Genomic DNA, 23,624 nt, shown 5'->3' with positions numbered 1-23,624 from the left:
CTTATTCATTAATGTAAAAATGTGAGCTGTTATTTCACTTGTTCCAGTTTTACGAGCCTTCTCCCACATCAGTCGAGGAGCTAACAGTGTGGCCAGACGAAAGTAGTTTCGCCTTGTCACAACATGTATAGCATGTCATTACCACAAGTCGTAATAGAAATGGCAGCATAAAGTGGCTTAACTAATAAGAATGGAGCAGATCACTATAGATGATGAACACAAGTAACATAGACGTAAACATCTGTATGAGCATGGGCAGCCGGCCGGAGTGGCCAGCAGTTCTAGGCGCTACCGTGTGGAACTGCGTGACCGCTACGGTCACAGGTTCGAATCCTGCCTCGGGCATGGATGTGTGTGATGTCCTTAGGTTAGTTAGGTTTAAACAGTTATAAGTTCTAGGGGACTGATGACCACAACAGTTAAGTCCCGTAGTGCTCAGAGCCATATGAACTTCTTTTTTAAATTTTTTTTTTTAGCATGGGCAAGGATAAAACTGTAAAAATATACAACTTACAGAATATGAAATCTGTGATTGTTGTACAAGCATGTACCACATAGTTCTATTTACCATACACACATTCACATTTGTGAATGGATAATAATCGCTACCGGTTTGTGCCATAGTTTCGTCGTCTTCAAAAATGGCTCTGAGCACTATGCGACTTCTGAGGTCATCAGTCGCCTAGAACGTATCCTATTACTTCCCATATCTGCTCGACTGGAGACAGATATGGAGATCGAGCAGGCCAAAGCAACATAACGGCACACAAAGGAGCATATTGCATTACAATAGCGGTATTTGGGCGATCGTTATTCTGTTTCAAAACATCCCTGGAATTCCGTTCATGAATGGCAGGGAAAGAGATCGTATAACCAGACTGACGTACAAATTTGCAGTCAGGGTGGGTAGGGTAGCCACGAGGGTGCTCCTACTGTCATACGAAATCGTATCCTAGACGATAATTATAAGTAACCGGTTTGTAACAGTTCATTCTGTTACTGTGGTGCAAATTGCTGTCCGAATTGCTGCTGTAGACACAGTACAATACACCACAGCCATACGAGTAACACGACTGTCTTGCCTCACGGTAGTACCTCTCGTTCCAACTCAGTGTGTTGTTGCTAATGGTGTCGGCGTTTTCTGAAAGACATTCTTCACTTACATCAACTCACCACGTCCCAATTCAAAAGTGACTAACGCTCCCCACCATTACAGCGATTGATTTGCACTTTCAAATGGTGACTCTAGTGTCACTCCTACCTGACTTGCGCCAAATTGCAGAATACGTCAACTTTCGGAAATAAAAGCACAACTACCATGTTGTTTATGTCATACAACTACTTGTTAGTGTTGTTTGTTTGTTTTGCTCTGCTTTAGGGCGCTAAACCAGATGGGGGTCATACGCGCCCACGTCAAAACTCTAGAACACGATGACAGAGAGGAGTTAAAAAACGGCTATATGTCAGTCCCAAATGACGTAAGGGACAGCTAAAAACAGGGACGTGGAGAAGGGGCTAAAAAAGACAAAATACAGAAACGGGGGTCCTAAACGAAAAATTAAATGGCTTTCATCACATGGCTTTGGCTGATAAAAAGTAAAACGCGGTCGACAGCCCGTGCGTCATTTGCTAAAATGGCCGATAACTCTGACTTCAAAGCCTAGCGGGAACGTAAACGGACAAAAAATTGGTATTCCGTCAGGAAGCGGCGGACAGTTAAAACTCGAGCGCAACGTGTACAAAGTGATGTGGTAGCGCCACTTATCAAATAACGATGGCTAAAAGACTGTGCCCTATACGCAGCCCAGTTAAAATGACCTCCTTCCGGCGGGAGGACTGAGAGGAAGTCGTCCAAGACTCTGGGAGAGGCGTAATAAACAGGAGCTAATTCCCGTGAAATGAGGACCATTGGCGATGCCAAAAGTACACCACCTCTTGACAGACGGCAATACAGAGATCATCAGGGGGAGTATAGGAACTAGCGGTCTGAGGTACGAGGACTGCAGCCTTGGCAGCAGCGTCAGCAGCCTCGTTTCCTGGCAGACCGACATGACCAAGATCCTACATTAACTTCACAGTGGCTCCACCAAGATTGAGCAAGTGACAATTTTCCTGATACCGTTGCACTAAGGGATGAGCGGTGTACAGCGCACATAGACTTTAAAGGGCGCTGAGTGAATCTGAGCAGAGGACACAATTGAAAAGTCGGTGTCACCAGATGTACTCCGTGGCCTGGTACAAGGCGAAGAGCTCGGCTGTAAATACTGAGCAATGTGCCGGAAGCCGATATCGAAAGACATGAGCTCCAATGACGAAAGCCCAGCCGATCCTACGGTCAGTCCGAGAGCAAACAGTGTACTCAAAGGTACTATCGCGAAGTTATATGTGAAGGTCGTGAAACTGAAGTAGATAAATCGAGGCTGGAGCTGTATCTTTATGAAGCAAATGAAGGGCGAGGTTAACATGGGCCGCTTCACGAAGCCGAGGTGGTGAAGGGTTCACACCCAACGGGAAAGTTGCAGGTAGTTTGAAGTTAAGCCGCAGTAGCAAGTGCCGAAAGCGGATTCCAGAAGGTAACAAGATGGATCGCCCCATACTGGTAATAAAGGGAATCATCCAAGGAGGAGGCATAGGTTGGATGGCTACATATTGTAGATAAACGGCATGCGTGCCTGCCGAGGAGAAAGTCACCTCTAGTACTTTGAGATATCAGCAGAAAGTACTGTATCAGCTACGATTAGTAGGTATTTTCACATCTAAAATACAAATGTACCACCATGATATATCATGATGCGTTCACACTTCCGTGCGATAAATATCCCAACGGTGGATGACTTGGTGGAGATTTACTGTTTAGAGGTCTGCATTTCACCTTTTCAGGAAATGTTTCACCACACAACTGACTTCATGGTCTTCGTCCGAGGAAAGAAGGAGAAGAAGAAGTCAGAATTTTGTAACCCGAGGAAACGACGGTTGTGACTGTCAAGTGTAAAACGAGGTCGGATCTTTTAGCGGTACGGAAATTCACATTTAGATAACTTTCCGTGTCCCTTCACCTTGGAATCCTTTCGTAAGCTCATCAGGTGGCATCGGTAGTGTGTACCTGTGACGATGTGCACCTCACAAGCGTAACTAGTTATCACCGCACGGTATCATGTTGTACATCAGTACACAATGAGTCATTTCATAACTTACTGTAGCACTTGAGAAGACCAAGCAAATTAACATTAACTCGTCTTGAGGCGTCTCCTAGTCAGTATTATTGTTTGATTTTCAATTATTTTGAGCATTTTTTAATGAAACTTCATTATCACACATTTTTTGTCAATAGTGCTTGCTAGCCCGCAGCTCGTGGTCGTGCGGTAGCGTTATCGCTTCCCACGCCCGGATTCCCGGGTTCGATTCCCGGCGGGGTCTGGGATTTTCTCTGCCGCGTGATGACTGGGTGTTGTGTGCTGTCCTTAGGTTAGTTAGGTTTAAGTAGTTCTTAGCTCTAGTTGACTGATGACCATAGATGTTAAGTACCATAGCGCTCAGAGCCATTTGAACCAATAGTGCTTGCTGTTGAACGCCCTGATGATCAGAGTTGTCTGAGAACTGAATTTCCGTCTAATGTGAAGAACTCATTGGGGGCGTGTGTACGGATGATAGTTCTGCTACGACACGATATTGGAGGTAGGCAAGTACAGAATCTTTCATGAGAGATAGTTGGGGACATTTGGGCCTTTGCGTTATACTTTATGATTTAGAGTAAATCTTTTCTTAGGTTGCATTAACTTTGGGTTCGGTTGGACAAAAGAAAGTGGGGCTTCGTAGTTTCGAGTTGCTGTCTGATGTAGAGAAGTGGTCCCTAAGCTCAGTTTTTACAACTCTCTATTAGTTCTTTACTGACAGTTACTGGTAGTTCGCATGGAAGTCTGCCTCTGGTGTCATTGAAATGTAACTTTGTGATGTCGTTGTAGTTGCTACAATTACATCTAGGACTTATTGCATGGTTTTTAACACTAATGGCAGATTCTTCAGCTGTAATACTTGAACGCCCAGATGCAAGTGGTTGTGCAGATCCCTGATAGTTGACATGTTGTGGTGTTGGGTTCACATGTAGCTGGTGAAGTGACAATGGTGGTGTCGGTGGATATTGTGACAAAGGTATAGCTATACATAACATTCATAATGATGGTACAGGAACTGAAAAAGAGGATTCACTTGAGAGTAAGGTAATTATGTTGAGTGAAAAACAGAAGAGATAATCCCAATGGGCGGGGATACTGAATGGAACTGTAGGTACAAGCTTTTGTAGAACTCAATAACGTGTAGATCACTGTTAATCTGATCCCGGTGGTAAATGATTGTGAGGAATTATCGAACGTTTTTGTGGCAAATTAAGGAAAAGATAGCGAGTGGTGACAAGTGCTGTCAGCCTTTGAATGTTATGAGACGACAATTTGATGCTACTGGTGTCCGAAATGTATTAGCGACGACACCTGAGGTCTTAGAGAGTTAAAAAGAAGACACTGAAGGCTTTTATAATGAGGACAGCCGATGAATATTATGTAGATTCAGATGGAGATACACGTGACGGTTCGCGTAGAGAGATGAAAATAGTATGAGTGTCTTAAGTTAAAGAAAGGCGATCCAAAGCGTGTCGCACGTTAGTCAGTACCACGTGTCAAGCGTGCAAATTTTTGTGGTCATATAAGTAAAGATGTGCACGTTGTGCACACCACAGTCCCCTCATTTACTGACTTAGCATGTACAGTAGAAGCGTGGCTGACAATGTTTTGAATGTATCTGAACTGTTAATGACCACCATTCCTACTTTATTTGCAAAGTAACGCCTCGGCATGATTTAACCAAGCTCGTCCACTCCGGTGTGTACTCACACAACATTTTCTTTTCTCTTATGGAAACCTTTTAGGAACAGAAGGTGCAACTGCTTGACATGAGACCGTCTGGGCAACACAGTTGTGGCTGTATCATATTAAGCACCTATGCCAGTTGTTTCACAATCCCTTAGCTGCAGTTTTTTTTTTAATTTGTATTGCCAAAGAACTAAAAACCGTTTCTAAAAGCTTAACTCCTAGGGTCGCTTTGAAAACCAGTAGATGTATTACATAAAAGTCATTTACACAGTGGTGAAACACATCCTGAGAATTAATTAGGATGCGAAACAATCACGACCTCTGTCATAGCTATCGCTATTGAAAAAAGCTTTAGCATCATTCGCTTTCCATTCCCTGTGCTCGTGATATACTGCAGTGATAATCCAATGAAATGGGAGAGGAATCTGTTATATATCACGTAAATTGTTGATGTAGAAGAAGTCTAAAAATTTATATGCACGCATTGAGTTGGTAGATAATGCCTATTTCCCTCATATTTCGATAGCAGTTGGGATAGTCTGACAGAGAGTTGATACACTGACGAAATTATTCGCTGCTTTAGAACTGCATCGTAAATATAAGAATATGATAAATTGGGTATATAAAAGAGCTGAAGAACCTTACGTATCATAATATCGGTGTTAAGATATTGGAATCTAAAGAATCTCTTGAAATTTTGACACATGTATTTAAGAATACCACCGGAAAAATAATCTAATGACGACGCTTGTGCAGTGAGACTTTCAACTTATCATGAAGTATTATACACACAAACATGTTTCTAAGTAGTCTTGCCGAGTGATTAGTTTGCTGCCATCAACTAAATCTAATACAACCTAAGTTACTTAATAATTATGCCCGACAGTGTGATTTCCGACGTTTTATCACCACCCGAAATATTGCACATTCTCACTTCGTCAACTGAGGGATGTACCATTTCTCCTTGCGATCATATTTAAGCTCTAAAGTAACAGAATAACCACTAAGGAAACAATCCAGAGCGCGAATGACAATCTTTTATTTGGTCGTTAACCTCAATCGCTGAATGAGATGTTTATTAACTACAAAAACAGAGTAGATATTATTTTGTTTCTTGAGGGAGGAATTAGTAACGATTTACTCTTTCGACTTCATATTGCAACGGATGCTTCGTCACTAGGAGATACAGAACAGCTACCGCAGATTACTGTGCAACTCTCACGTTCTCTCTGATGAGTAGGGTTTAGGTTATCCAAGTGACCGTTTCTTCTAGGGACTGAGCTAATGTTTCTGAATGCTTTTGATTCTACATGCTTCCTCAAAGCGAAGTAAATAATTTTGTAATAGATTGGAATCCATATGATCCCGCTGCGTGCAACGATCTTTGATTGCAAACAATGAGAAATGAGTAGCAATCGATCGCGAAATTTTCTATTACAGCAGATCTGTATTTAAGCATAGTCGCCTTAAGTGCATATATCAACAGGTGACTTTAGTTCAAAGTATCGTGTAGTAAACAATATTGTATGATGTAGAGCATACAGGTTCCTAACTTGAAGTTAACTTTGGATTAATGTGTTATAAGCACTCAAGATGACTATGTTACAGTAGAAATCTAGATTTGCAGTAACAAATGACGGATTTCGCCATCTATTGTTGCTATATTCTCCATTATGTACTCGGCCATTCGCTGTGGCCGCGTGGTTCTATGTGCTTCAGTCCGCTACCACGCTGCTGCTACGGCTGCAGGTTCGAATCTTGCATAGATGTGTGTGATGTCCTTAAGTTAGTTAGGTTTAAGTAGTTCTGTGTCTAGGGGACTGATTATGTTATGTCCTATGGTGCTTAGAGACATTTGAACTATTTGTATCCATTACCTACTGATGATGCTCATGGTCACTTCCTCTTTAGCAGTACTCTCCCGGAGACCTGAACGGGGAATCAGTCCAAAACCACTCCCAATTTTTTTTTTGTCATCAGTCTACTGGTTCATGGTGTGGGTTCCTGTAGTCATGTCTTAGTTCATGAACCACGGGCAACGTATGAGTGGCCAAGTAAGTGTACCCGACAGTCGGGATACCAGTTACTTTGGAATAAGGCTGGGCATCTCGGACATATTCTGAGTCGTGGTCATCTTTGTGCTCATACGGGAAAGACTACCAAATCCACCGGTTAGTCCCTCAGCCGTTTGGTGTAAAACCGAATGGGACTCGGGGCAAGTAAGGCTAGCAACCTGTTTCCCTGGTACTTTAAATATGACGCTGGCAACAATCAGAGCAAAATGCCTCGGACCTTTAGAGGTGACGGAGTCCCACCTCTAACTGACAAACCAGGGACTCCTAAGATACGACTTGGCAAACAAATGGTAATGAGATGGGGAGCTATTAATATCAATGGGGACTACTCTGGGAAGAAGGTAGAGCTGGCAGAGGCTGCAAGTAAGATGGGTCTGGACGTTTTAGCTGTTAGTGACATTCGGGTAAGGGGTGAGAAAGAAGATGAAGTGGGAGAATACAAGGTCTACCTGTCAGGAGTCAAAGCAGGAATAGCACAATGGGGTGTAGGGCTTTACATCAGGAAAGTAATGGAACCCAGCGTAGTTGCAATAAGGTATGTAAACGAACGACTGATATGGATAGATTTGACAGTGTCTAGCAAGAAAATTAGGATTGTGTCAGTATATTCGCAATGTGAAGGGGCAGATCAAGATAAGATGGATAGTTTTTATGGGGCACTCAGTGATGCAGTTGTTAGAGTAAAGGACAAGGACAGTGTTCTGCTCATGGGTGATTTTAACGCCAGGATTGGAAATCGAACAGAAGGGTATGAAAAGGTTATGGGTAAATTAGGAGAGGATATGGAGGCCAACAGGAACGGGAAACAACTCTTGGGTTTCTGTGCCAGTATGGGCTTAGTAATCACAAACTCCTTTTTTAAACAGAAGAACATTCACCGGTATACTTGGTAAGGCAGGGGAAAAAGATCTGTCATTGACTATATAATAACAGATCAGGAATTCAGGAAGGCTGTGAGGGACACACGTGTATTCAGGGGATTCTTTGATGACACTGATCATTGTTTAATCTGCAGTGAAATTGGGATTGTGAGGCCGAAAGTATTTTTTTTTGTTTTGTTTTGGTTTTTTAGGGCGCTAATTTTCTATGGTCATTAGCGCACGGTCCGTGACTTAGGAAACAGTAAAATGCCGAAATTGAAAACCAGCAGCAATGGGAACGAAAGTCATAAAATTGGAGAAACTAAAAGCAGAAGGAAGGTTTAAAAATCCACGACAGAAAGGGGTTGGTTGTCCCCAAAAAAAGCTTCAAATGACTGACGTCATTTCACTGGCACTAATAAACTTGAGAACGCGGTCGGCTGAGCGTGTGTCATCTGCTAAAATCGACGATATATCAGGCGATAGCTGTAGACGGGAGCGTAACGGATTAAAATAGGGGGCACTCAATTAAAAGGTGTCTTACCGTCCGCAGCTGAGAGCAGTGAGGACAGAGTGGGGGAGGATCGCCGCTTAAAAGATGTCGATGGCTAAAAAGACAGTGCCCTATCCGGACTCTAGTTAAAATTACCTCCTCCCGACGACGCGTTCGGGAGGAAGAAGTCCAAGCACAAGGAAGAGCTTTCATGTCCCGCAATTTATTATGGGTAAGTGTCGACCAATGCGTGTGCCATAAATGAACAACACGTCGACATAGAACGCTCCGTAGATCGGCGAAGGGAATCGATTGAATAGCTGGCCGAGGAAGAGAGACTGCAGCCTTGGCTGCAATATCGGCCGCCTCATTTCCACAGATACCAACGTGTCCCGGGAGCCAGAGGAACGCCACCGAGACGCCCCCCAGGTGGATCAAGCGCAGACAGTCCTGAATCCGGTGGACCAGAGGGTGCACAGGATAAAGAGCTTGGAGACTGAGGAGAGAGCTGAGAGAATCTGAGCAGATAACGTACTGTATCCGCTGATGGCAGCGGATGTAGTGGACAGCCTGGAGAACAGCGTAAAGCTCCGCAGTATAAACCGAACACTGGTCGGGAAGCCGAAAGTGATTTGGGGTGTCGCCAACAATATAGGCACTCCCTACACCTAACGATGTTTTCAAGCCGTCGCTGTAAATAAATGTGGCGTCCGTCATTTGTGCACATAGAGCAGCAAATGCACGACGATAAACAAGTGAAGGGGTACCATCCTTGGGAAATCGACAAAGGTCACCGAGCAGGCAGATCCGGGGACGGAGCCAAGGCGGTGCTGTACCCCCAAGTTGTCATGAAGGTTTTAGGAAAGCGGAAGGAAAGAGAATGGAGCAGTTGACGGAAGCGGACTCCCGGTGGTAGTAGGGAGGAGGGGCGGCCTACATACCCTACATCAAAGGAGGCGTCGAAAGTAATGTCATGGGCTGGATTAGCAGACATGGAAGACAGATGGCTAGCATAACGACTCAGAAGGACTGCTCGCCGATTGGACAGCGGAGGTTCAGCAGTCTCAGCATAAAGGCTTTCCACAGGGCTGGTGTAAAAAGCTCCAGACACAAAACGTAATCCACGGTGGTGGATAGAGTCGAGACGCCGAAGAATAGACGGCCGAGCAGATGAGTAGACTATGCTTCCATAGTCCAATTTCGAGCGCACTAAGGAGCGATAGAGGCGGAGAAGGACCACTCGGTCCGCTCCCCAGGAGGTACCATTCAGGACACGGAGGGTGTTGAGGGATCGCAGACAGCGAGCTGAAAGATAGGAAACGTGGGAGGACCAGCACAGTTTTCTGTCAAACATAAGACCCAGGAATTTAGCGATGTCTGAAAACGGAAGGTTGACAGGACCTAGATGTAAGGAGGGCGGAAGAAACTCCTTACGTCGCCAAAAATTAACACAAACGGTCTTACTGGGAGAGAAACGGAAGCCGGTTTCGATGCTCCAAGAGTGGAGGCGATCGAGACATCCTTGAAGACGTCGTTCAAGAAGGCTGGTCCGTGGAGAGCTGTAGTAGATCGCAAAATCGTCCACAAAGAGGGAGCCCGAGACATCAGGAAGGAGACAATCCATAATTGGATTGATGGCAATGGCAAACAGTACAACAGTCAGCACGGAGCCCTGGGGCACCCCGTTTTCTTGGGAGAAAGTACGGGAGAGAGTAGTGTTCACCCGCACCTTAAATGTGCGCTCTGCCATAAATTCGCGAAGAAAAAGGGGCAGCCGACCTCGAAAGCCCCAAGAGAACAGTGTGCGGAGGATGCCTCTCCTCCAACAGGTATCGTATGCTCTCTCCAGATCAAAAAATATTGCTACTGTTTGGCGTTTCCGGAGAAAATTGTTCATGATATAAATGGGGAGAGCAACAAGATAGTCAACTTCAGAACGATGCTTTCGGAATCCGCATTGGGCAGGTGTTAAAAGACTGCGGGATTCCAGCCACCACCCTAAACGGTAATTCACCATACGCTCCAAAACCTTACAGACACTACTCGTGAGAGAAATGGTGCGACAGCTAGAGGGGAGATGTTTGTCCTTTCCAGGTTTCGGAACAGGAACGACGATAGCTTCCCGCCATCGTCTGGGAAAAGTACTGTCGGTCCAAATTCGATTATAAAGGCGAAGGAGGTAACGCAGACTATGGGTTGATAAATGAAGCAACATTTGGACGTGGATACCATCCGGTCCTGGGGCGGAGGAGCGAGAAGAAGAGAGTGCATGTTGGAGTTCCCGCAAGGAGAAAACAGTATTGTAGCTTTCGCGATTTTGAGAGGAGAAAGCATGAGGTCGCACTTCCGCTGCACGTTTCTTCGGGATAAATGCTGGCGGGTAATTTGAAAAGCTCGAAATCTCAGCAAAGTGCTGACCCAACGAGTTAGAAATTGCGACGCGGTCCACTAATGTGTCATGCGCGACAGTGAGCCCAGAGACCGGGGAGAAACTAGGCGCGCCTGAGAACCGTCGAAGCCGACTCCAAACTTCCGAGGAGGGAGTGGAGGTATTAAATGAGCTAATAAAGAATTTCCAGCTTGCCTTTTTGCTATCGCGGATGACACGACGGCATCGCGCTCGGAACTGCTTATAGCGGATACAGTTGGCCAAAGTAGGATGGTGGCGGAAAACGCGGAGGGCACGTCGCCGCTCACGTATTGCATCACGGCATGCCTCGTTCCACCAAGGAACTGGGGGGTGCCGGGGCAATTTGGAGGTGCGTGGTATTGAATGTTCCGCAGCTGTAAGAATAACGTCGGTAATATGTGTGACCTCATCGTCGACGCTGGGAAAGTGACGGTCATCGAATGTCGCTAGAGACGAAAAAAGTGTCCAATCGGCCTGGGCAAACTTCCAGCGTCGCGGGCGCATGTAGAGCAGTTGAGGCTGCAGTCTAAGGACACATGGATGTGGTCACTCGAGTGTGTATCATCAAGGGCGAACCATTCGATGCGCCGTGCTAGCGGAACAGTACCGACCGCAAGGTCAATATGAGATAAATTTGTCGTGGAGGCAGACAAAAATGTAGAGACCCCAGTGTTGAGGCAAACTAGATCTGCTTGGTGGAAGACGTCTACCAATAGTGAGCCACGTGGACAAGGATGTGGAGATCCCCAAAGCGGGTGGTGGGCATTGAAGTCCCCAACCAGCAAATATGGGGGTGGAAGCTGACCAAGAAGATGCAGGAGATCAGCTCGTGCCATTGGTGTGGACGATGGAATGTATACAGTACAAAGAGAGAACGTGTATCCGGAAAGGGAAAGACGGACGGCGACAGCTTGGAAGGAAGTGTTTAAATGGATTGGGTGATAATGGAGAGTTTCATGGAGAAGAATCATGAGTCCTCCATGCGCTGGAGTGCGTTCAACAGAGGGGAGATCATATCGGACGGACTGAAAATGAGGGAGACCGAAGCGGTCATGGGGACGCAGCTTTGTTTCCTGAGGACAGAAGATGACCGGCGAGTAGGATCGTAAGAGGATCGACAATTCATGCCGATTGGCTCGAATACCGCGGATATTCCAGTGGATAATGGACATAGGGTGAACAGAAAATGGAGGAATGTGACCAAGGTCGCTGTCAACTCAACGAATGCTCTGAGCTTGCGACCGACAGCATGGAATGGCATTCAGCCGAAGGCAGAAGATCCTGATCCATAGGTTGGTCAGGTGCAGATCCTGCCACCAGCGATCGGCCGGTTGATCGGCCGCCAGCAGTGCGCCTCGGCCACACAGAAGACGGCCGAGGGCGATTTCCGCCAGGTGGTGCTGTAGATGGGACACGCCTTGACGGAGAAGGAGAGGAACTGGGTTTCTTTGTAGCATTCTTGGAAGTATGATGTTTAGAGGAAGGAGGAACCGATGGTTGGGAAGTTGCCGTACGTAAAAACTCTTCACGAGTATGCTCTTTTTTCGAAGTCTTGGTGTCTGACGTTTGGGCTCGAGATTTAGCAGAACTCGACGAAGGGTGAGCCAGAGAGTGGGCAGGCGAAAGTGGTGAGTTTGAACGGGCGATCTTTGCGCTGGCCGATCTGACGACCGTGGCACTAAAGGTGAGGTCGCAAGTCTGCGTGGCCGCCTCCTTTGTTGGCCGAGGAGAAGCAAAGACAGTGCTGTATTTTCCTTTCTGAGGCACGGTGGGCTGTCGACTGGCGAATAATTTTCGAGCAGCAAAGGTCGACACCTTTTCCTTTACTCTAATTTCCTGGATGAGCTTTTCGTCCTTACAAACACATTTGGCCGGATTGGAACAGGAATGGCTGGTGTGATTGAACTGCTGACACCGATAGCAACGCGTAGGGTTTGGGACGTAAGGGCGAACGGAAATTATCTCATAGCCTGCTTTGAATTTCGATGGGAGTTGAACTTTGTCAAATGTCGAGAAGACAGTGCGGGTTGGAATGATGTTCGTGTCAACCCTTTTCATAACCCTATGAACAGCCGTTACGCCCTGGTCAGACAGGTAGTGCTGAATTTCTTCGTCAATCCATCGAGGGAGCGTGTATAAACGACTCCACGCGAGGAATTTAAAGTACGGTGCGGTTCCACCCGGACAGGGAAGGCGTGTAGTAGTGAGGTACGCAGCAATTTTTGTGCCTGGAGGGCACTGACTGTTTCTAACAACAGGGTGCCATTCCGTAATCTGGAACAAGACTTTACAGGAACTGCAATTGCGTCGACACCTTTCTGAATAATGAAATAATGAAAGGGTTGACCGTGGAGAAGTCGTGACCTTTGTCAGACCGAGAAACAACAAGGAACTGTGGCAACGATGGAAGAACTGACTGTGGCTGAGACTCAGTGAACTTACGTTTGTGAGCAGACGTAGTGGAAGGTGAGGAAACCATTGCGGAAGTATCCCCCATGATTACCGGCGTCTCCGATGGCGCGCTCCTCCCTTGTGCGGGCCCTCTCTGAGGGCACTCCCGCCTTAGGTGATTGTTCACACCTCAGGTCACACCTCCCGACAAACGGACGGAGGGACCAATCGGCACTTTCGGAAGGTATCAGCTCGGGTAATCACCCCTCCCTGGGCCTGGCCGTTACCAGGGGGTACGTACGTGTCCTACCTGTCTACCCGGGGCGGGGAATTACGCGTTACCCCGTCAGCGGCTACGCATGGAAGTGCGTGGGTCGGCGCGAAGATGGGGGATGGGGAAGGATGCGGAAAGGGAAGGTATGCAGCCCGGAAAGGAAGGAGGGCCACATTAGCTCGGGGTCCCGTGCTCGCTACGCACGTAGCCACAAAAGAGTTGTGGATCCCCTGGGGGGGAGAGAGGCCGAAAGTGCAGGAGTTCAGGGCCATATGTAGGAGGATAAGAGTGGAGAAACTTCAGGATAAGGAAATCAGGCACAAGTACATAACAGCCATCTAAGAAAGATACCAGTTAGTTGAATGTAGTCAATTACAGTCATTGGAAAAGGAATGGACAAGGTACAGGGACACAGTACTAGAAGTGGCTAAAGAATGTCTTGGAACAGTAGTGTGTAAAAGTAGGATGAAGCAAACAGCTTGGTGGAATGATACAGTCAAGGGAGCCTGTAAAAGGAAAAAGAAGGCGTATCAAAAATGGCTACATACCAGAACCCAGGTAGACAGAGAAAGTTATGTTGAAGAAAGAAACAAAGCCAAACAGATAATTGCAGCATCCAAGAAGAAATCGTGGGAAGACTTTGGAAACAGGTTGGAGACTATGGGTCAAGCTGCTGGAAAACCATTCTGGAGTGTAATTAGCAGTCTTCGAAAGGGAGGTAAGAAGGAAATGACAAGTATTTTGGACAGGTCAGGAAAACTGCTGGTGAATCCTGTGGATGCCTTGGGCAGATGGAGGGAATATTTTGAAGAGTTGCTCAAGTAGGTGAAAATGCGATCAGTAATGTTTCAGATTTCGAGGTAGAATGGGATAGGAATGATGATGGAAATAGGATCACATTTGAGGAAGTGGAAAAAATGGTCAATAGATTGCAGTGCAATAAAGTGGCTGTGGTGGATGAAATTAAGTCGGAACTCATCAAATACAGTGGAATGTCAGGTCTTAAATGGCTACACAGGATAATTGAAATGGCCTGGGAGTCGGGACAGGCTCCATCAGACTGGACAAAAGCAGTAATCACACCAATCTTTAAACATGGAAACAGAAAAGATTGTAAGAACTACAGAGGTATCTCTTTAATCAGCGTTGTGGGTAAAATCTTCTGAGGTATTGTTGAAAGGAAAGTGCGAGTATTAGTTGAGGACCAATTAGATGAATATCAGTGTGGGTTTAGGCCTCTTAGAGGTTGTCAGGACCAGATCTTTAGCTTACGGCAAATAATGGAGAAGGGTTATGAGTGGAACAGGGAATTGTATCTATGCTTTATAGATCTAGAAAAGGCATATGACCGGGTTCCTAGGTGGAAGTTATTGTCTGTTCTACAAGATTATGGAATAGGAGGCAAACTTTTGCAAGCAAGTAAAGGTCTTTACATAGATAGTCAGGCAGCAGTTAGAGTTGACGGTAAATTAAGTTCATGGTTCAGAGTAGTTTCAGGGGTAAGAGATGGCTGCAACCTGTCTCCACTGTTGTTCATATTATTTATGGATCATATGTTGAAAACAATAGACTGGCTGGGTGAGATTAAGATATGTGAACACAAAATAAGCAGTCTTGCATATGCGGATGAGTTAGTTGTGATGGCAGATTTGATTGAAAGTTTGCAAAGTAATATTTCAGAGCTAGATCAGAAATGTAAGGACTATGGTATGAAGATTAGCATCTCCAAAACGAAAGTAATGTCAGTGGGAAAGTAATATAAACGGATTGAGTGCCAAATAGGAGGAACAAAGTTAGAACAGGTGGACGGTTTCAAGTACTTAGGATGCATATTCTCACAGGATGGCAACATAGTGAAACAACTGGAAGCGAGGTGGAGCAAAGGTAATGCAGTGAGCGCTCAGCTACGATCTACTCTCTTCTGCAAGAAGGAAGTCAATACCAAGACTAAGTTATCTGTGCACCGTTCAATCTTTCGACCTACTTTGTAGTACGGGAGCGAAAGCTGGGTGGATTCAGGTTACCTTATCAACAAGGTTGAGGTTACAGATATGAAAGTAGCTAGGATGATTGCAGGTACCAGTAGATGGGAACAATGGCAGGAAGGTGTCCACAATGGGGAAATCAAAGAAAAACTGGGAATGAAAGCTATAGATGTAGCAGTCAGGGCGAACAGGCTTAGATGTTGGGGTCATGTTCCACGCATGGGAGAAGCAAGGTTACCCAAGAGACTCATGGATTCAGCAGTAGAGGGTAGGAGGAGTCGGGGCAGACCGAGGAGAAGGTACCTGGATTCGGTTAAGAATGATTTTGAAGTAATAGGTTTAACATCAGAAGAAGCACCAATGTTAGCACTGAATAGGGGATCATGGAGGAACTGTATAACGGGGGCTAAGCTCCAGACTGAACGCTGAAAGGCATAATCAGTCTTAAATGATGATGATGATCATCATCATCATCAGTCTACTGACTGGTTTGATGCGGCCCGCCACGAATTCCTTTCCTGTGCTATCCTCTTCGTCTCAGAGTAGCACTTGCAACCTACGTCCTCAATTATTTGCTTGACGTATCCCAGTCTCTGTCTTCCTCTACAGTTTTTGCCCTCTACAGCTCCCTCTAGTACCATGGAGGTCATTCCCTCATGTCTTAGCAAATGTCCTATCATCCTGTCCCTTCTCCTTATCAGTGTTTTCCACATACTCATCCTCTCCCTTCTCCTTATCAGTGTTTTCCACATACTCCTTACCTCTCCGATTCTGCGTAGAACCTCCTCATTCCTTACCTTATCAGTCCACCTAATTTTCAACATTCGTCTATAGCACCACATCTCAAACGCTTCGATTCTCTTCTGTTTTTTCCCACCGTCCATGTTTCACTACCATACAATGCTGTACTCCAGACGTACATCCTCAGAAATTTCTTCCTCAAATTAAGGCCGGTATTTGATTTTAGTAGACTTCGCTTGGTCATAAATGCCTTTTTTGCCATAGCGAGTCTGCTTTTGATGTCCTCCTTGCCCCATCCGTCATTGGTTATTTTACTGCCTAGGTAGCAGAATTCCTTAACTTCATTGATTTCGTGACCATCAATCCAGATGTTAAGTTTCTCGCTGTTCTCAATTCTACTACTTCTCATTACCTTCGTCTTTCTCCGATTTTCTCTCAAACCATACTGTATACTCATTATACTGTTCATTCCGTTCAGCAGATCATTAATTCTTCTTCACTTTCACTCTGGATAGCAATGTCGTCAGCGAATCGTATCATTGATATCCTCTCACCTTGTATTTTAATTCCACTCCTGAACCTTTCTTATATTTCCATCATTGCTTCCTCGATGTACAGATGTAGGGGCGAAAGGCTACAGCCTTGTCATACACCCTTCTTATAATAATACGAGCACTCCGTTCTTGATCGTCCACTCTTATTATTCTCTCTCGGTTGTTGTACATATTGAATATGACCCGTCATCCCTATAGCTTACCCCTACTTTTTTCAGAATCTCGAACAGCTTGATCCATTTTATATTGTCGAACGCTTTTTCTAGGTCGACAAATCCTATGAAAGTGTGTTGATTTTTCTTTAGCCTTGCTTCCGTTATTAGCCGTAACGTCACAATTGCCTCTCTCGTCCCTTTACTTTTCCTAAAGCCAAACTGATCGTCACCTAGCACATTCTCAATTTTCTTTTCCATTCTTCTGTATATTATTTTTGTAAACCGCTTCGATGCATGAGCTGTTAAGCTGACTGTGCGATAATTCTCGCACTTGTCAGCTCTTGCCGTCTTCGGAATTGTGTGGATGATGCTTTTCCGAAAGTCAGATGGGACATCGCCAGACTCATATATTCTACACATCAACGTGAATAGTCGTTTTGTTGCCACTTCCCCCAATGATTTTAGAAATTCTGATGGAATGTTATCCATCCCTTCTGCCTTATTTGGCCGTCAGTCCTCCAAAGCTCTTTATAATTCCGATTCTAATACTGGATCCCCTATCTCTTCTAAATCGACTCCTGTTTCTTCTTCTATCACTTCAGACAAATCTTCACCCTCATAGGGACTTTCAATGTATTCTTTCCACCTATCTGCCCTCAGTGGAATTCCCGTTGCACTCTTAATGTTACCACAGTTGCTTTTAATGTCACCAAAGGTTGTTTTGACTTTCCTGTATGCTGAGTTTGTCCTTCTGACAATCTTATCTTTTTTGATGTCTTCACATTTTTCCTGCAGCCATTTCGACTTAGCTTCCTCAGCGACTTGTATTACTGTATTCCTGATTATCCCGGAACATGTTTGTACTTCCTCCTTTCATCATCAACTGAAGTATTTCTTCTGTTACCCATGGTTTCTTCGCTGCTACCTTCTTTGTACCAATGTTTTCCTTCGCAACCTCTGTGATAGCCCTTTTTAGAGATGTCCATTCCTCTTCAACTATACTGCCTACTGCGCTATTCCTTATTGCGGTATCTATAGCGTTAGAGAGCTTCAAACATATTTCGTCATTCCTTAGTACCTCCGTATCCCACTTCTTTGCGTCTTGATTCTTCCTGACTAATGTCTTGAGCTTCAGCCTACTCTTCATCACTACTATATTGTGATCTGAGTCTATATCAGCTCCTGGGTACGCCTTACAATCCAGTATCTGATTTCGGAATCTCTGTCTGACCACGATGTAATCGAATTGAAATCTTCCCGTATCTCCCGGCCTTTTCCAAGTATACCTCCACCTCTTGTGATTCTTGAACAGGGTATTCGCTATTACTAGCTGAAACTTGCTACAGAACTCAATTAGTCCTTCTCCTCTTTCATTCCTTCTCCCAAGCCCATATTCTCCTGTAATCTTTTCTTCTACTCCTTCCACTACAACTGCATTCCAGTCGCCCATGACTATTAGATTTTCGTCCCCCTTTACATACTGCATTACCCTTTCAATATCCTCATACACTTTCCAATCCTCATACACTCCCAATAGCGAGATAATTATGAAACATTTTCATTCACAAGCCATCTGTCCTGTTGAAACACATTATACTTATGTAGTGCTGTGGTTTCCGTTGTCTTCGGCATCATCATGCAGTTGATCATTGCTGATGCCTCCGCCTTTACGGGTAGTTTCCCATCCTTAGGACAAGAGAGTACCCTGAACCTCAGATCTGTCTTCCGCCCTGTCTTCCGCCCTTTTTGACAATGCCGTTGGCTAAATGAGGATAACTTCTTATGTCGGATGTCTTCGGCCGACATTACTGATCATTTTTATTCATAATTTAAACGATGGAGTTGACGGAGTTGGAACGCGGTGCCAAGGACGTTTTGATTACTAATCTAAGGCGGAATGCCTAGACCACGGGTGCCTTTTTCAAAGACACTACCCCTTGACTACGGCCTAGAAATAGCAAATACACTGTTCAAATATTACAAGATAAGGAAATATATGGGGAAGACCTGGAGTTAAGGAAAGATACCAATTGGACAGATGATGTCAGGCACAGATTCCGAAAACTCATACTAGTTTTAAGGTTTATCCAGGAGCAGAATGCACATTCAGATGAAAATCTATTAATGATGAAGAGAAGAAAGGCGTTTTAGAGAATGTTACAGAACAGCCCATGCTGAAGGAAGTAGGACACTAACATACTGTCCAATGATGAAGTTCGCTTAAAATGTGGATACTGCAACACGTAAAACAGAAGGCAGTTCAGTTGAGATTTGAGACTGAGGAATCACATACATTGGAGACAAAAACATAGATGCAACCGAGGTTGAAGGAACCTCAGTAACAGGTGACGTATGGTACTTCCTTCCATCGAAGAAAGAAGGAAATATAAAAATGTTAATGGAAAGATGGGTATACCGAAATATCAATCGCTCAGAAATAGAACAGATATGAAATGTAGAGAAGCCAAAGTGAAATGACAATTGGAGATACGCGAAGAAATAGAAAAAAAAATAGTCGTCGGTAGAAATGACTCGCCACATAGGAAAGTGAAAACTACCTTCTGTAAAATTAAAAGCTAAGTCGGCAATATTAAGAGGGCAATGGGAATTCATTGTTAAACGCAGAGGGAAGAGGGGATTCGTTGCAGAAGAAAAAACTGGAGGCGATATGAAAGACATAGGAGATCCAGTATTAGAGACAGAATGGGAAAAGATAGCTAGCACGTCTTAGAAATTTCTAAAATTGTTACACGAAATCGCATCCAGACGACTACTGAAGTTATGGAAGTGGCGATGTACCTACATGCTTTCGGAAAAGCATCTTCCATTCATTTCTGAAGATATCAACGGCAGAGAAGTCCGCGATCTGTTGCACACTCAGCTTAAGGGCGCACTGATCCTCTTTGGTGACAAGAACAATATACAGAAGACTGGAAAAGAAAATTAAGGAGCTGTTCAATGACGATCAGGTTGGTTTCAGGCAAAATTGCAATACCGACATCGAAGTTGACGCTGGAAGCAAAACATAGAATGTTCAAGACAGCTCCAGTAGATTTGCTTTCAGCGTCTGACTCTGAGGTAACTGTCGGCATGAAAAAAACATTGAACAACATAAAATGGGGTGCAAGATGTTTCACCAGGAGAGACTTCTGTGTCCACAGAGCACAGTGGCTCTAAGCGATACAGCAGAGACACGGGGGTTGCTCGCTCAGCGGGGGTTAAGTGACGAGACGACACTGTAGCTCTGGTCAGGCTTACAGACGGCGCCGCATCTGGAGCGCAATATTGCAACGACTGTCACGTGGGAATTATTAGAGCGCTGCTCAATACCCTGCTGAACGTCAGGGATTTAGGGGCTAGAAGGCCTGGCAGCAGCTGAATAAACTGGCGAATTAATTCGTTTACCTACCAGGCCGACGTCCCACCAGCTAGTACGACGACTGGCCGGCCAGTGTGGCCGAGCGGTTCTAGGCGCTACAGTCTGGAACCGCGCGACCGCTACGGTCGCAGGTTCGAATCCTGCCTCGGGCATGGGTATGTGTGATGTCCTTAGGTTAGTTAGGTTTAAGTAGTTCTAAGTTATAGGGGACTGATGACGTTAGAAGTTAAGTCCCATAGTGCTCAGAGCCATTTGAACCATTTTTTTAGTACGACGACTACCAGTGGAACGTAGGATACCATCCATCTAACATGGCCACCGGTAGCCAACCATCACTCTGAGAATCTGCTTAGAACATCTTAGATGTGTATAAGAATCTGATTGAGGATTTGAGACAAAGCAACTACCATTCGAATACTATGCGAAATGTAGGCGCTTTTCAAAGGCCTTTAAATATTGTATATACATTATCCAGAATCGTAACTTAGTGGATGCGTTAACCATGCTAGTAGAAATGATATAATACCTTCCTGTGAGCCCAATACTGGAGTAACTAGGACGGAAAATATCATGGATGTGTAGCAACACAGAACATTTGAAAGCGCTTTACAATTTTGTGTTGATAAGACGTAAATTGGGATACAGTAAGTTGTGTAAACGTCACTACATATTCGCTGCCTCCATTGGTACTGCGTAGGACGCCATGACTTTAATAATCACTTTAATTAAAGGCTGCGAGATCACCGCACCGTAACAAAGTTATATCCAACACCTCACTTGTTTTCTGTGGCTTGGCACCGGTCTCTCCAACTACGATACGTTTCCAGTGTGATTATATACATATAATTGAAAGATTTCAAAAATAATACTGTCTGCAGATGCAGAAAAATCAACAAAATTTAGTAAAAAATATACATGATGTCTTCAGCGCCTACCTGTAGGTTTGTGTTCGGCGTTCGATTCGGAGGTAACTGGTCGTATTCCTGTAGGAATGGTTTCAAGGTTTATTTGTTGTTCAAACGAAAGCGAGGTGGTAATGTTTCTGACCACGAGACCAAAGATCAGTCACCAGTGTTCTTGATTAAGTTCCTGAAGTCCTCGTAATGCCTCATAGAATTATGGTACACGGTGCGCAAAATAAAACTGTCCCGGATGATGGACCTCACTGTTGGCAGCCCACCTTACATGATCCTCTCCCGGGGCGGATAAAATAAGTCGGGTAGCCTAACTGAAGGTGCATGAAGTATTTTGTCTGCCAGTTTCCTTTTGCACGTAGTATATATGACAGTATTGAAAGAAATACTTCTGTCGTCTGAGAACATTAAGCTTGCCGGCCCTCTCGACATGTGCCGGCAGCCATTCTCTTATCATTTTACAAACAATGTACCACACTACAAAAACATCCATTACAGCCACCCACACTCAACAGCAACGCTTGATTCGTAATTACTTACTGCGAGCAGTATGAACGACGAAATAATCCGATTTTTATGTAGGCCAAGAGTTTAAAGTTTCACAGTTTTATTCGTGATTAAAGTGGATTATTTCGTATCTTGCTCGCGCATTTCATTTAGCTCCTCATTGGTTTTATGTATAAAACCAACGAATTCATCTTGGTTATCTCCATTACACACTTTAATTAAAATTCCTTAGCTGCCTGATTAATAAGAACGTGTCATGTATGAAGTGAAAGTAAAATATTTCTAAACGCTTGTACGAATATGTATTATAGAGGTGAAAGAGGAAATGTACAGATGTTGTACCTTTCCGTTTGCGCTTTCCAGCTGCCTTAATTGAAACACTAATGGTGGACCATATTTCAGCAGCAACGCCAAGCCCACCCTTAACGGTTCTGCTGTTGAACGTGCGTCGGTGCTATAAATCATCTTTTTATTTTCCAATTTACCGCGACGCAAATCTTGCAGACCGAACGAACAGTGAAATAAGAGATATATGTGTGAGTTATTTGCAAGGCCCGCCTAACTTTCAGTGAAATACCGACTAGCGAAAGCTACGACGTCTTTTATGGATACGTCCTAATATTCGAGATACACATTCGAGACCATTCACGAAGGGCGTTCTGTGTTGAATGGCCCGTGATCAGGTGTGCTCAAGCGGTCATGAGTATTCCACAATAATCTTATGAACATGATGTTTCTAAAAGCATAATCCTGCTACAATCTCAGCAAGATTCTTGGGAGAGCCGCTGAAAGACAGCGCTCTAGACCCCAAAGCTGCTTAGAAACATGTCTATCAATCTTCCCAGTTTCTGACAATGGAAAGTCGAAGATGGAATTTGAAATTATTATAAAAAAGGTAGTTGGTACTCACCATAGAGCGGAGACGGTGAGTCGCAGATAGGCACAACAAAAAGAATGTCAGAAAACAAACTTTCGGCTAAAACCGCCTTCATCAGATATAAACAACACACACACACACACTCACACACACGCATGACCATAGTCTCTTGAAATTTATATATCTATTGGAGAAACGTAGAGTAGTCAGCGAGAGCGATTCTAAGACACAGAAAGCAAGTGAGGCGTTGGTTATAACTCTGTAACACTAACCGTACGGTGGTTTGCAACGTTTAATGAAATTGCTTACTAAAGTCGAATCGCGAGGAGGCTCACGCAGCAACAGGAGAAGCAGCCAATGTATTGCAACAGTTATACCATTTACTGTATCCTAGCTGGGTCTTATCTACACGGAATTTCAGTTTGCTTTCAAATTATCTTTGCCACATGCGTAACTGTGGTATTTTCCGTCCTGGCTAGAGGTGTATTGAGAACGCATAGAAAATTTTTGGACTGTGATCATGTGCATGAGAATTGCACTTGCATGAGTAACCGTGTGTATGTTGTCTATTTCTGATGAAGGCCTTGTTGCCCGAAAGCTTTCTTTCTGAAAGCCTTTTTGCTGTCCTATCTGCGACTCAGCATCTGCATTATATTGAGGTTAACAACTACCCTTCTCATAAAATTGTCACAATCTCCCCAGTTTTTAATTTTATTCCCACAAGCTGACACTAACTTAACCGCAACAGATGTGCGCCACGAAAATCTTTGTAACTGTCAGACGGGGCTCGGGATGGCACACGCAGACAGCATCAGGTACGTTCTTCTGAAATCAACTGACTGTATAACCAAGTTACTGGTTTTTAACTTATCGTTTCTTTTATTATACTGATGGTATATATTAATACTGTATTAACTAGTGATACACATGTGATGTTCAATGCCGACAAACGGGAAACGAACGTAGGTGAACTAAAAACAATCTACAATAAAAAGTCTGATCCCTTGTACTCTACGACATAGTGTGGTCAGCTTGAATTAGGTGCTTCTTGGAGCCGTTTTGTCAGCAATGAGTTCTGTGCGTTGAGGAACACATCGTCTGTACACAGCGTTGTTTTCATTGCAGCTTTCATACATACTTTCGTGTA

Source organism: Schistocerca americana, chromosome 3 (genome assembly GCF_021461395.2).
Source record: "Schistocerca americana isolate TAMUIC-IGC-003095 chromosome 3, iqSchAmer2.1, whole genome shotgun sequence".
In the NCBI taxonomy this organism is placed as follows: Eukaryota; Metazoa; Arthropoda; class Insecta; order Orthoptera; family Acrididae; genus Schistocerca; species Schistocerca americana.
Note: the sequence above shows the minus strand (reverse complement) of the source record.